Here is a 15,511-nt window from a genome sequence, read left to right as displayed (position 1 = left end):
ACATAGTACTTATCAGCAAAATTGAACTGTACACTCCTTTGAGTTGAATGCATTACTTTCTGTTCAATGCATTTTGTGATAAGTTTCTGTACATAACTACTCAGACTGATGTGGAACTGTATAGATATTGCATGTAGAGTGCTAGGTGGCATGCAATACTCCAATGCAAGTTGAATTCAGTAACCTACCTGGTACCATTTACAGTGGAACAGCCATTGACTTGGTTTAATTCTAGAAAGACTAAAGTTCCAATGTGTAGAGAAGGTAACGTTACTGAAAGTAACTTCTGGAGCATAGGTAGCACACTCATAAAATTGGTTGCAGAAAACTCTAAATCATATGGTTAGTGTGCTAACAAAGTTTACATCATGTTAGCACCTAGTAGTTATCAGCAAAATTGAACTGTACACTCCTTTGAGTTGAATGCATTACTTTCTATTCAATGCATTTTGTGATAAGTTTCTGTACATAACTACTCAGACTGATGTGGAACTGTATACATATTGCATGTAGAGTGCTAGGTGGCATGGAATACTCCAATGCAAGTTGAATTCAGTAACCTAGCTGGTACCATTTACAGTGGAACAGCCATTGACTTGGTTTAATTCTGTAAAGTCTAAAGTTCCAATGAGTAGAGAAGGTAATGCTACTGAAAGTAACTTCAGTAGCATAGGTAGCACACTCAAAAAATTGGTTGCAGACAACTCTAAATCATATGGTTAGTGTGCTAACAATGTTTACATAATGTTAGCACATGGTACTTATCTGCAAAATTGAACTGTACACTCCTTTGAGTTGAATGCATTACTTTCTGTTCAATGCATTTTGTGATAAGTTTCTGTACATAACTACTCAGACTGATGTGGAACTGTATAGATATTGCATGTAGAGTGCTAGGTGGCATGGAATACTCCAATGCAGGTTGAATTCAGTAACCTACCTGGTACCATTTACACTGGAACAGCCATTGACTTGGTTTAATTCTAGAAAGACTAAAGTTCCAATGTGTAGAGAAGGTAACGTTTCTGAAAGTAACTTCTGGAGCATAGGTAGCACACTCATAAAATTGGTTGCAGACAACTCTAAATCATATGGTTAGTGTGCTAACAATGTTTACATCATGTTAGCACATAGTACTTATCAGCAAAATTGAACTGTACACTCCTTTGAGTTGAATGCATTACTTTCTATTTAATGTATTTTGTGATATGTTTCTGTACATAACTACTCAGACTGATGTGGAACTGTATAGATATTGCATGTAGAGTGCTAGGTGGCATGGAATACTCCAATGCAGGTTGAATTCAGTAACCTACCTGGTACCATTTACACTGGAACAGCCATTGACTTGGTTTAATTCTAGAAAGACTAAAGTTCCAATGTGTAGAGAAGGTAACGTTTCTGAAAGTAACTTCTGGAGCATAGGTAGCACACTCATAAAATTGGTTGCAGACAACTCTAAATCATATGGTTAGTGTGCTAACAATGTTTACATCATGTTAGCACATAGTACTTATCAGCAAAATTGAACTGTACACTCCTTTGAGTTGAATGCATTACTTTCTATTTAATGTATTTTGTGATATGTTTCTGTACATAACTACTCAGACTGCTGTGGACACTGTATAGATATTGCATGTAGAGTGCTAGGTGGCATGGAATACTCCAATGCAAGTTGAATTCAGTAACCTACCTGGTACCATTTACAGTGGAACATCCATTGACTTTGTTTAATTCTAGATAGACTAAAGTTCCAATGTGTAGAGAAGGTAACGTTACTGAAAGTAACTTCTGGAGCATAGGTAGCACACTCATAAAATTGGTTGCAGACAACTCTAAATCATATGGTTAGTGTGCTAACAATGTTTACATCATGTTAGCACCTAGTAGTCATCAGCAAAATTGAATTGTACACTCCATTGAGTTGAATGCATTACTTTCTATTCAATGCATTCTGTGGTAAGGTTGTGTACATAACTATTCTGGGTGATTTGGAACGGTATAGTTATTGCATGTAGAGTGCTAGGTGCCATGGAATACTCCAATGCAAGCTGAATTCAGTAACCTACCTGGTACCATTTACAGTGGAACAGCCATTGACTTGGTTTAATTCTGTAAAGGCAATACTTCCATTGAGTAGTGAAGGTAATGCTACTGAAAGTAACTTCAGTAGCATAGGTAGCACACTCAAAAAATTGGTTGCAGACAACTCTAAATCATATGGTTAGTGTGCTAACAATGTTTACATCATGTTAGCACATAGTACTTATCAGCAAAATTGAACTGTACACTCCTTTGAGTTGAATGCATTACTTTCTGTTCAATGCATTTTGTGATAAGTTTCTGTACATAACTACTCAGACTGATGTGGAACTGTATAGATATTGCATGTAGAGTGCTAGGTGGCATGCAATACTCCAATGCAAGTTGAATTCAGTAACCTACCTGGTACCATTTACAGTGGAACAGCCATTGACTTGGTTTAATTCTAGAAAGACTAAAGTTCCAATGTGTAGAGAAGGTAACGTTACTGAAAGTAACTTCTGGAGCATAGGTAGCACACTCATAAAATTGGTTGCAGAAAACTCTAAATCATATGGTTAGTGTGCTAACAAAGTTTACATCATGTTAGCACCTAGTAGTTATCAGCAAAATTGAACTGTACACTCCTTTGAGTTGAATGCATTACTTTCTATTCAATGCATTTTGTGATAAGTTTCTGTACATAACTAGTCATACTGATGTGGAACTGTATAGATATTGCATGTAGAGTGCTAGGTGGCATGGAATACTCCAATGCAAGTTGAATTCAGTAACCTAGCTGGTACCATTTACAGTGGAACAGCCATTGACTTGGTTTAATTCTGTAAAGTCTAAAGTTCCAATGAGTAGAGCAGGTAATGCTACTGAAAGTAACTTCAGTAGCATAGGTAGCACACTCAAAAAATTGGTTGCAGACAACTCTAAATCATATGGTTAGTGTGCTAACAATGTTTACATAATGTTAGCACATGGTACTTATCTGCAAAATTGAACTGTACACTCCTTTGAGTTGAATGCATTACTTTCTGTTCAATGCATTTTGTGATAAGTTTCTGTACATAACTAGTCAGACTGATGTGGAACTGTATAGATATTGCATGTAGAGTGCTAGGTGGCATGGAATACTCCAATGCAAGTTGAATTCAGTAACCTAGCTGGTACCATTTACAGTGGAACAGCCATTGACTTGGTTTAATTCTGTAAAGTCTAAAGTTCCAATGAGTAGAGCAGGTAATGCTACTGAAAGTAACTTCAGTAGCATAGGTAGCACACTCAAAAAATTGGTTGCAGACAACTCTAAATCATATGGTTAGTGTGCTAACAATGTTTACATAATGTTAGCACATGGTACTTATCTGCAAAATTGAACTGTACACTCCTTTGAGTTGAATGCATTACTTTCTGTTCAATGCATTTTGTGATAAGTTTCTGTACATAACTACTCAGACTGATGTGGAACTGTATAGATATTGCATGTAGAGTGCTAGGTGGCATGGAATACTCCAATGCAAGTTGAATTCAGTAACCAACCTGGTACCATTTACAGTGGAACAGCCATTGACTTGGTTTAATTCTAGAAAGACTAAAGTTCCAATGTGTAGAGAAGGTAACGTTACTGAAAGTAACTTCTGGAGCATAGGTAGCACACTCAAAAAATTGGTTGCAGACAACTCTAAATCATATGGTTAGTGTGCTAACAATGTTTACATCATGTTAGCACCTAGTAGTCATCAGCAAAATTGAATTGTACACTCCATTGAGTTGAATGCATTACTTCCTATTCAATGCATTCTGTGGTAAGGTTGTGTACATAACTATTCTGGGTGATTTGGAACGGTATAGTTATTGCATGTAGAGTGCTAGGTGCCATGGAATACTCCAATGCAAGCTGAATTCAGTAACCTACCTGGTACCATTTACAGTGGAACAGCCATTGACTTGGTTTAATTCTGTAAAGGCAATACTTCCAATGAGTAGTGAAGGTAATGCTACTGAAAGTAACTTCAGTAGCATAGGTAGCACACTCAAAAAATTGGTTGCAGACAACTCTAAATCATATGGTTAGTGTGCTAACAATGTTTACATAATGTTAGCACATGGTACTTATCTGCAAAATTGAACTGTACACTCCTTTGAGTTGAATGCATTACTTTCTGTTCAATGCATTTTGTGATAAGTTTCTGTACGTAACTACTCAGACTGATGTGGAACTGTATAGATATTGCATGTAGAGTGCTAGGTGGCATGGAATACTCCAATGCAGGTTGAATTCAGTAACCTACCTGGTACCATTTACACTGGAACAGCCATCGACTTGGTTTAATTCTAGAAAGACTAAAGTTCCAATGTGTAGAGAAGGTAACGTTTCTGAAAGTAACTTCTGGAGCATAGGTAGCACACTCATAAAATTGGTTGCAGACAACTCTAAATCATATGGTTAGTGTGCTAACAATGTTTACATCATGTTAGCACATAGTACTTATCAGCAAAATTGAACTGTACACTCCTTTGAGTTGAATGCATTACTTTCTATTTAATGTATTTTGTGATATGTTTCTGTACATAACTACTCAGACTGCTGTGGACACTGTATAGATATTGCATGTAGAGTGCTAGGTGGCATGGAATACTCCAATGCAAGTTGAATTCAGTAACCTACCTGGTACCATTTACAGTGGAACATCCATTGACTTTGTTTAATTCTAGATAGACTAAAGTTCCAATGTGTAGAGAAGGTAACGTTACTGAAAGTAACTTCTGGAGCATAGGTAGCACACTCATAAAATTGGTTGCAGACAACTCTAAATCATATGGTTAGTGTGCTAACAATGTTTACATCATGTTAGCACCTAGTAGTCATCAGCAAAATTGAATTGTACACTCCATTGTGTTGAATGCATTACTTTCTATTCAATGCATTCTGTGGTAAGGTTGTGTACATAACTATTCTGGGTGATTTGGAACGGTATAGTTATTGCATGTAGAGTACTAGGTGCCATGGAATACTCCAATGCAAGCTGAATTCAGTAACCTACCTGGTACCATTTACAGTGGAACAGCCTTTGACTTGGTTTAATTCAAGAAAGACTAAAGTTACAATGTGTTGAGAAGGTAACGTTACTGAAAGTAACTTCTGGAGCATAGGTAGCACACTCAAAAAATTGGTTGCAGACAACTCTAAATCATATGGTTAGTGTGCTAACAATGTTTACATAATGTTAGCACATGGTACTTATCAGCAAAATTGAACTGTACACTCCTTTGAGTTGAATGCATTACTTTCTGTTCAAAGTATTTTGTGATAAGTTTCTGTACATAACTACTCAGACTGATGTGGAACTGTATAGATATTGCATGTAGAGTGCTAGGTGGCATGGAATACTCCAATGCAGGTTGAATTCAGTAACCTACCTGGTACCATTTACACTGGAACAGCCATTGACTTGGTTTAATTCTAGAAAGACTAAAGTTCCAATGTGTAGAGAAGGTAACGTTTCTGAAAGTAACTTCTGGAGCATAGGTAGCACACTCATAAAATTGGTTGCAGACAACTCTAAATCATATGGTTAGTGTGCTAACAATGTTTACATCATGTTAGCACATAGTACTTATCAGCAAAATTGAACTGTACACTCCTTTGAGTTGAATGCATTACTTTCTATTTAATGTATTTTGTGATATGTTTCTGTACATAACTACTCAGACTGCTGTGGACACTGTATAGATATTGCATGTAGAGTGCTAGGTGGCATGGAATACTCCAATGCAAGTTGAATTCAGTAACCTACCTGGTACCATTTACAGTGGAACATCCATTGACTTTGTTTAATTCTAGATAGACTAAAGTTCCAATGTGTAGAGAAGGTAACGTTACTGAAAGTAACTTCTGGAGCATAGGTAGCACACTCGTAAAATTGGTTGCAGACAACTCTAAATCATATGGTTAGTGTGCTGACAATGTTTACATCATGTTAGCACCTAGTAGTCATCAGCAAAATTGAATTGTACACTCCATTGAGTTGAATGCATTACTTCCTATTCAATGCATTCTGTGGTAAGGTTGTGTACATAACTATTCTGGGTGATTTGGAACGGTATAGTTATTGCATGTAGAGTGCTAGTTGCCATGGAATACTCCAATGCAAGCTGAATTCAGTAACCTACCTGGTACCATTTACAGTGGAACAGCCATTGACTTGGTTTAATTCTGTAAAGGCAATACTTCCAATGAGTAGTGAAGGTAATGCTACTGAAAGTAACTTCAGTAGCATAGGTAGCACACTCAAAAAATTGGTTGCAGACAACTCTAAATCATATGGTTAGTGTGCTAACAATGTTTACATCATGTTAGCACATAGTACTTATCAGCAAAATTGAACTGTACACTCCTTTGAGTTGAATGCATTACTTTCTGTTCAATGCATTTTGTGATAAGTTTCTGTACATAACTACTCAGACTGATGTGGAACTGTATAGATATTGCATGTAGAGTGCTAGGTGGCATGGAATACTCCAATGCAAGTTGAATTCAGTAACCTAGCTGGTACCATTTACAGTGGAACAGCCATTGACTTGGTTTAATTCTGTAAAGTCTAAAGTTCCAATGAGTAGAGAAGGTAATGCTACTGAAAGTAACTTCAGTAGCATAGGTAGCACACTCAAAAAATTGGTTGCAGACAACTCTAAATCATATGGTTAGTGTGCTAACAATGTTTACATAATGTTAGCACATGGTACTTATCTGCAAAATTGAACTGTACACTCCTTTGAGTTGAATGCATTACTTTCTGTTCAATGCATTTTGTGATAAGTTTCTGTACATAACTACTCAGACTGATGTGGAACTGTATACATATTGCATGTAGAGTGCTAGGTGGCATGGAATACTCCAATGCAAGTTGAATTCAGTAACCTAGCTGGTACCATTTACAGTGGAACAGCCATTGACTTGGTTTAATTCTGTAAAGTCTAAAGTTCCAATGAGTAGAGAAGGTAATGCTACTGAAAGTAACTTCAGTAGCATAGGTAGCACACTCAAAAAATTGGTTGCAGACAACTCTAAATCATATGGTTAGTGTGCTAACAATGTTTACATAATGTTAGCACATGGTACTTATCTGCAAAATTGAACTGTACACTCCTTTGAGTTGAATGCATTACTTTCTGTTCAATGCATTTTGTGATAAGTTTCTGTACATAACTACTCAGACTGATGTGGAACTGTATAGATATTGCATGTAGAGTGCTAGGTGGCATGGAATACTCCAATGCAGGTTGAATTCAGTAACCTACCTGGTACCATTTACACTGGAACAGCCATTGACTTGGTTTAATTCTAGAAAGACTAAAGTTCCAATGTGTAGAGAAGGTAACGTTTCTGAAAGTAACTTCTGGAGCATAGGTAGCACACTCATAAAATTGGTTGCAGACAACTCTAAATCATATGGTTAGTGTGCTAACAATGTTTACATCATGTTAGCACATAGTACTTATCAGCAAAATTGAACTGTACACTCCTTTGAGTTGAATGCATTACTTTCTATTTAATGTATTTTGTGATATGTTTCTGTACATAACTACTCAGACTGCTGTGGACACTGTATAGATATTGCATGTAGAGTGCTAGGTGGCATGGAATACTCCAATGCAAGTTGAATTCAGTAACCTACCTGGTACCATTTACAGTGGAACATCCATTGACTTTGTTTAATTCTAGATAGACTAAAGTTCCAATGTGTAGAGAAGGTAACGTTACTGAAAGTAACTTCTGGAGCATAGGTAGCACACTCATAAAATTGGTTGCAGACAACTCTAAATCATATGGTTAGTGTGCTAACAATGTTTACATCATGTTAGCACCTAGTAGTCATCAGCAAAATTGAATTGTACACTCCATTGAGTTGAATGCATTACTTTCTATTCAATGCATTCTGTGGTAAGGTTGTGTACATAACTATTCTGGGTGATTTGGAACGGTATAGTTATTGCATGTAGAGTGCTAGGTGCCATGGAATACTCCAATGCAAGCTGAATTCAGTAACCTACCTGGTACCATTTACAGTGGAACAGCCATTGACTTGGTTTAATTCTGTAAAGGCAATACTTCCATTGAGTAGTGAAGGTAATGCTACTGAAAGTAACTTCAGTAGCATAGGTAGCACACTCAAAAAATTGGTTGCAGACAACTCTAAATCATATGGTTAGTGTGCTAACAATGTTTACATCATGTTAGCACATAGTACTTATCAGCAAAATTGAACTGTACACTCCTTTGAGTTGAATGCATTACTTTCTGTTCAATGCATTTTGTGATAAGTTTCTGTACATAACTACTCAGACTGATGTGGAACTGTATAGATATTGCATGTAGAGTGCTAGGTGGCATGCAATACTCCAATGCAAGTTGAATTCAGTAACCTACCTGGTACCATTTACAGTGGAACAGCCATTGACTTGGTTTAATTCTAGAAAGACTAAAGTTCCAATGTGTAGAGAAGGTAACGTTACTGAAAGTAACTTCTGGAGCATAGGTAGCACACTCATAAAATTGGTTGCAGACAACTCTAAATCATATGGTTAGTGTGCTAACAATGTTTACATCATGTTAGCACATAGTAGTTATCAGCAAAATTGAACTGTACACTCCTTTGAGTTGAATGCATTACTTTCTGTTCAATGCATTTTGTGATAATTTCTGTACATAACTACTCAGACTGATGTGGAACTGTATAGATATTGCATGTAGAGTGCTAGGTGGCATGGAATACTCCAATGCAAGTTGAATTCAGTAACCTAGCTGGTACCATTTACAGTGGAACAGCCATTGACTTGGTTTAATTCTGTAAAGTCTAAAGTTCCAATGAGTAGAGAAGGTAATGCTACTGAAAGTAACTTCAGTAGCATAGGTAGCACACTCAAAAAATTGGTTGCAGACAACTCTAAATCATATGGTTAGTGTGCTAACAATGTTTACATAATGTTAGCACATGGTACTTATCTGCAAAATTGAACTGTACACTCCTTTGAGTTGAATGCATTACTTTCTGTTCAATGCATTTTGTGATAAGTTTCTGTACATAACTACTCAGACTGATGTGGAACTGTATACATATTGCATGTAGAGTGCTAGGTGGCATGGAATACTCCAATGCAAGTTGAATTCAGTAACCTAGCTGGTACCATTTACAGTGGAACAGCCATTGACTTGGTTTAATTCTGTAAAGTCTAAAGTTCCAATGAGTAGAGAAGGTAATGCTACTGAAAGTAACTTCAGTAGCATAGGTAGCACACTCAAAAAATTGGTTGCAGACAACTCTAAATCATATGGTTAGTGTGCTAACAATGTTTACATAATGTTAGCACATGGTACTTATCTGCAAAATTGAACTGTACACTCCTTTGAGTTGAATGCATTACTTTCTGTTCAATGCATTTTGTGATAAGTTTCTGTACATAACTACTCAGACTGATGTGGAACTGTATAGATATTGCATGTAGAGTGCTAGGTGGCATGGAATACTCCAATGCAGGTTGAATTCAGTAACCTACCTGGTACCATTTACACTGGAACAGCCATTGACTTGGTTTAATTCTAGAAAGACTAAAGTTCCAATGTGTAGAGAAGGTAACGTTTCTGAAAGTAACTTCTGGAGCATAGGTAGCACACTCATAAAATTGGTTGCAGACAACTCTAAATCATATGGTTAGTGTGCTAACAATGTTTACATCATGTTAGCACATAGTACTTATCAGCAAAATTGAACTGTACACTCCTTTGAGTTGAATGCATTACTTTCTATTTAATGTATTTTGTGATATGTTTCTGTACATAACTACTCAGACTGCTGTGGACACTGTATAGATATTGCATGTAGAGTGCTAGGTGGCATGGAATACTCCAATGCAAGTTGAATTCAGTAACCTACCTGGTACCATTTACAGTGGAACATCCATTGACTTTGTTTAATTCTAGATAGACTAAAGTTCCAATGTGTAGAGAAGGTAACGTTACTGAAAGTAACTTCTGGAGCATAGGTAGCACACTCATAAAATTGGTTGCAGACAACTCTAAATCATATGGTTAGTGTGCTAACAATGTTTACATCATGTTAGCACCTAGTAGTCATCAGCAAAATTGAATTGTACACTCCATTGAGTTGAATGCATTACTTTCTATTCAATGCATTCTGTGGTAAGGTTGTGTACATAACTATTCTGGGTGATTTGGAACGGTATAGTTATTGCATGTAGAGTGCTAGGTGCCATGGAATACTCCAATGCAAGCTGAATTCAGTAACCTACCTGGTACCATTTACAGTGGAACAGCCATTGACTTGGTTTAATTCTGTAAAGGCAATACTTCCATTGAGTAGTGAAGGTAATGCTACTGAAAGTAACTTCAGTAGCATAGGTAGCACACTCAAAAAATTGGTTGCAGACAACTCTAAATCATATGGTTAGTGTGCTAACAATGTTTACATCATGTTAGCACATAGTACTTATCAGCAAAATTGAACTGTACACTCCTTTGAGTTGAATGCATTACTTTCTGTTCAATGCATTTTGTGATAAGTTTCTGTACATAACTACTCAGACTGATGTGGAACTGTATAGATATTGCATGTAGAGTGCTAGGTGGCATGCAATACTCCAATGCAAGTTGAATTCAGTAACCTACCTGGTACCATTTACAGTGGAACAGCCATTGACTTGGTTTAATTCTAGAAAGACTAAAGTTCCAATGTGTAGAGAAGGTAACGTTACTGAAAGTAACTTCTGGAGCATAGGTAGCACACTCATAAAATTGGTTGCAGACAACTCTAAATCATATGGTTAGTGTGCTAACAATGTTTACATCATGTTAGCACATAGTAGTTATCAGCAAAATTGAACTGTACACTCCTTTGAGTTGAATGCATTACTTTCTATTCAATGCATTTTGTGATAAGTTTCTGTACATAACTAGTCAGACTGATGTGGAACTGTATAGATATTGCATGTAGAGTGCTAGGTGGCATGGAATACTCCAATGCAAGTTGAATTCAGTAACCTAACTGGTACCATTTACAGTGGAACAGCCATTGACTTGGTTTAATTCTGTAAAGGCAATACTTCCAATGAGTAGTGAAGGTAATGCTACTGAAAGTAACTTCAGTAGCATAGGTAGCACACTCAAAAAATTGGTTGCAGACAACTCTAAATCATATGGTTAGTGTGCTAACAATGTTTACATAATGTTAGCACATGGTACTTATCTGCAAAATTGAACTGTACACTCCTTTGAGTTGAATGCATTACTTTCTGTTCAATGCATTTTGTGATAAGTTTCTGTACGTAACTACTCAGACTGATGTGGAACTGTATAGATATTGCATGTAGAGTGCTAGGTGGCATGGAATACTCCAATGCAGGTTGAATTCAGTAACCTACCTGGTACCATTTACACTGGAACAGCCATCGACTTGGTTTAATTCTAGAAAGACTAAAGTTCCAATGTGTAGAGAAGGTAACGTTTCTGAAAGTAACTTCTGGAGCATAGGTAGCACACTCATAAAATTGGTTGCAGACAACTCTAAATCATATGGTTAGTGTGCTAACAATGTTTACATCATGTTAGCACATAGTACTTATCAGCAAAATTGAACTGTACACTCCTTTGAGTTGAATGCATTACTTTCTATTTAATGTATTTTGTGATATGTTTCTGTACATAACTACTCAGACTGCTGTGGACACTGTATAGATATTGCATGTAGAGTGCTAGGTGGCATGGAATACTCCAATGCAAGTTGAATTCAGTAACCTACCTGGTACCATTTACAGTGGAACATCCATTGACTTTGTTTAATTCTAGATAGACTAAAGTTCCAATGTGTAGAGAAGGTAACGTTACTGAAAGTAACTTCTGGAGCATAGGTAGCACACTCATAAAATTGGTTGCAGACAACTCTAAATCATATGGTTAGTGTGCTAACAATGTTTACATCATGTTAGCACCTAGTAGTCATCAGCAAAATTGAATTGTACACTCCATTGTGTTGAATGCATTACTTTCTATTCAATGCATTCTGTGGTAAGGTTGTGTACATAACTATTCTGGGTGATTTGGAACGGTATAGTTATTGCATGTAGAGTACTAGGTGCCATGGAATACTCCAATGCAAGCTGAATTCAGTAACCTACCTGGTACCATTTACAGTGGAACAGCCTTTGACTTGGTTTAATTCAAGAAAGACTAAAGTTACAATGTGTTGAGAAGGTAACGTTACTGAAAGTAACTTCTGGAGCATAGGTAGCACACTCAAAAAATTGGTTGCAGACAACTCTAAATCATATGGTTAGTGTGCTAACAATGTTTACATAATGTTAGCACATGGTACTTATCAGCAAAATTGAACTGTACACTCCTTTGAGTTGAATGCATTACTTTCTGTTCAAAGTATTTTGTGATAAGTTTCTGTACATAACTACTCAGACTGATGTGGAACTGTATAGATATTGCATGTAGAGTGCTAGGTGGCATGGAATACTCCAATGCAGGTTGAATTCAGTAACCTACCTGGTACCATTTACACTGGAACAGCCATTGACTTGGTTTAATTCTAGAAAGACTAAAGTTCCAATGTGTAGAGAAGGTAACGTTTCTGAAAGTAACTTCTGGAGCATAGGTAGCACACTCATAAAATTGGTTGCAGACAACTCTAAATCATATGGTTAGTGTGCTAACAATGTTTACATCATGTTAGCACATAGTACTTATCAGCAAAATTGAACTGTACACTCCTTTGAGTTGAATGCATTACTTTCTATTTAATGTATTTTGTGATATGTTTCTGTACATAACTACTCAGACTGCTGTGGACACTGTATAGATATTGCATGTAGAGTGCTAGGTGGCATGGAATACTCCAATGCAAGTTGAATTCAGTAACCTACCTGGTACCATTTACAGTGGAACATCCATTGACTTTGTTTAATTCTAGATAGACTAAAGTTCCAATGTGTAGAGAAGGTAACGTTACTGAAAGTAACTTCTGGAGCATAGGTAGCACACTCGTAAAATTGGTTGCAGACAACTCTAAATCATATGGTTAGTGTGCTGACAATGTTTACATCATGTTAGCACCTAGTAGTCATCAGCAAAATTGAATTGTACACTCCATTGAGTTGAATGCATTACTTCCTATTCAATGCATTCTGTGGTAAGGTTGTGTACATAACTATTCTGGGTGATTTGGAACGGTATAGTTATTGCATGTAGAGTGCTAGTTGCCATGGAATACTCCAATGCAAGCTGAATTCAGTAACCTACCTGGTACCATTTACAGTGGAACAGCCATTGACTTGGTTTAATTCTGTAAAGGCAATACTTCCAATGAGTAGTGAAGGTAATGCTACTGAAAGTAACTTCAGTAGCATAGGTAGCACACTCAAAAAATTGGTTGCAGACAACTCTAAATCATATGGTTAGTGTGCTAACAATGTTTACATCATGTTAGCACATAGTACTTATCAGCAAAATTGAACTGTACACTCCTTTGAGTTGAATGCATTACTTTCTGTTCAATGCATTTTGTGATAAGTTTCTGTACATAACTACTCAGACTGATGTGGAACTGTATAGAGATTGCATGTAGAGTGCTAGGTGGCATGGAATACTCCAATGCAAGTTGAATTCAGTAACCTAGCTGGTACCATTTACAGTGGAACAGCCATTGACTTGGTTTAATTCTGTAAAGTCTAAAGTTCCAATGAGTAGAGAAGGTAATGCTACTGAAAGTAACTTCAGTAGCATAGGTAGCACACTCAAAAAATTGGTTGCAGACAACTCTAAATCATATGGTTAGTGTGCTAACAATGTTTACATAATGTTAGCACATGGTACTTATCTGCAAAATTGAACTGTACACTCCTTTGAGTTGAATGCATTACTTTCTGTTCAATGCATTTTGTGATAAGTTTCTGTACATAACTACTCAGACTGATGTGGAACTGTATACATATTGCATGTAGAGTGCTAGGTGGCATGGAATACTCCAATGCAAGTTGAATTCAGTAACCTAGCTGGTACCATTTACAGTGGAACAGCCATTGACTTGGTTTAATTCTGTAAAGTCTAAAGTTCCAATGAGTAGAGAAGGTAATGCTACTGAAAGTAACTTCAGTAGCATAGGTAGCACACTCAAAAAATTGGTTGCAGACAACTCTAAATCATATGGTTAGTGTGCTAACAATGTTTACATAATGTTAGCACATGGTACTTATCTGCAAAATTGAACTGTACACTCCTTTGAGTTGAATGCATTACTTTCTGTTCAATGCATTTTGTGATAAGTTTCTGTACATAACTACTCAGACTGATGTGGAACTGTATAGATATTGCATGTAGAGTGCTAGGTGGCATGGAATACTCCAATGCAGGTTGAATTCAGTAACCTACCTGGTACCATTTACACTGGAACAGCCATTGACTTGGTTTAATTCTAGAAAGACTAAAGTTCCAATGTGTAGAGAAGGTAACGTTTCTGAAAGTAACTTCTGGAGCATAGGTAGCACACTCATAAAATTGGTTGCAGACAACTCTAAATCATATGGTTAGTGTGCTAACAATGTTTACATCATGTTAGCACATAGTACTTATCAGCAAAATTGAACTGTACACTCCTTTGAGTTGAATGCATTACTTTCTATTTAATGTATTTTGTGATATGTTTCTGTACATAACTACTCAGACTGATGTGGAACTGTATAGATATTGCATGTAGAGTGCTAGGTGGCATGGAATACTCCAATGCAGGTTGAATTCAGTAACCTACCTGGTACCATTTACACTGGAACAGCCATTGACTTGGTTTAATTCTAGAAAGACTAAAGTTCCAATGTGTAGAGAAGGTAACGTTTCTGAAAGTAACTTCTGGAGCATAGGTAGCACACTCATAAAATTGGTTGCAGACAACTCTAAATCATATGGTTAGTGTGCTAACAATGTTTACATCATGTTAGCACATAGTACTTATCAGCAAAATTGAACTGTACACTCCTTTGAGTTGAATGCATTACTTTCTATTTAATGTATTTTGTGATATGTTTCTGTACATAACTACTCAGACTGCTGTGGACACTGTATAGATATTGCATGTAGAGTGCTAGGTGGCATGGAATACTCCAATGCAAGTTGAATTCAGTAACCTACCTGGTACCATTTACAGTGGAACATCCATTGACTTTGTTTAATTCTAGATAGACTAAAGTTCCAATGTGTAGAGAAGGTAACGTTACTGAAAGTAACTTCTGGAGCATAGGTAGCACACTCATAAAATTGGTTGCAGACAACTCTAAATCATATGGTTAGTGTGCTAACAATGTTTACATCATGTTAGCACCTAGTAGTCATCAGCAAAATTGAATTGTACACTCCATTGAGTTGAATGCATTACTTTCTATTCAATGCATTCTGTGGTAAGGTTGT

This window comes from Hypanus sabinus, chromosome 20, assembly GCF_030144855.1.
Source record: "Hypanus sabinus isolate sHypSab1 chromosome 20, sHypSab1.hap1, whole genome shotgun sequence".
Taxonomy (NCBI): Eukaryota; Metazoa; Chordata; class Chondrichthyes; order Myliobatiformes; family Dasyatidae; genus Hypanus; species Hypanus sabinus.
The sequence above is the reverse complement of the archived record's forward strand: the minus strand, read 5'-3'. Positions refer to the sequence as shown.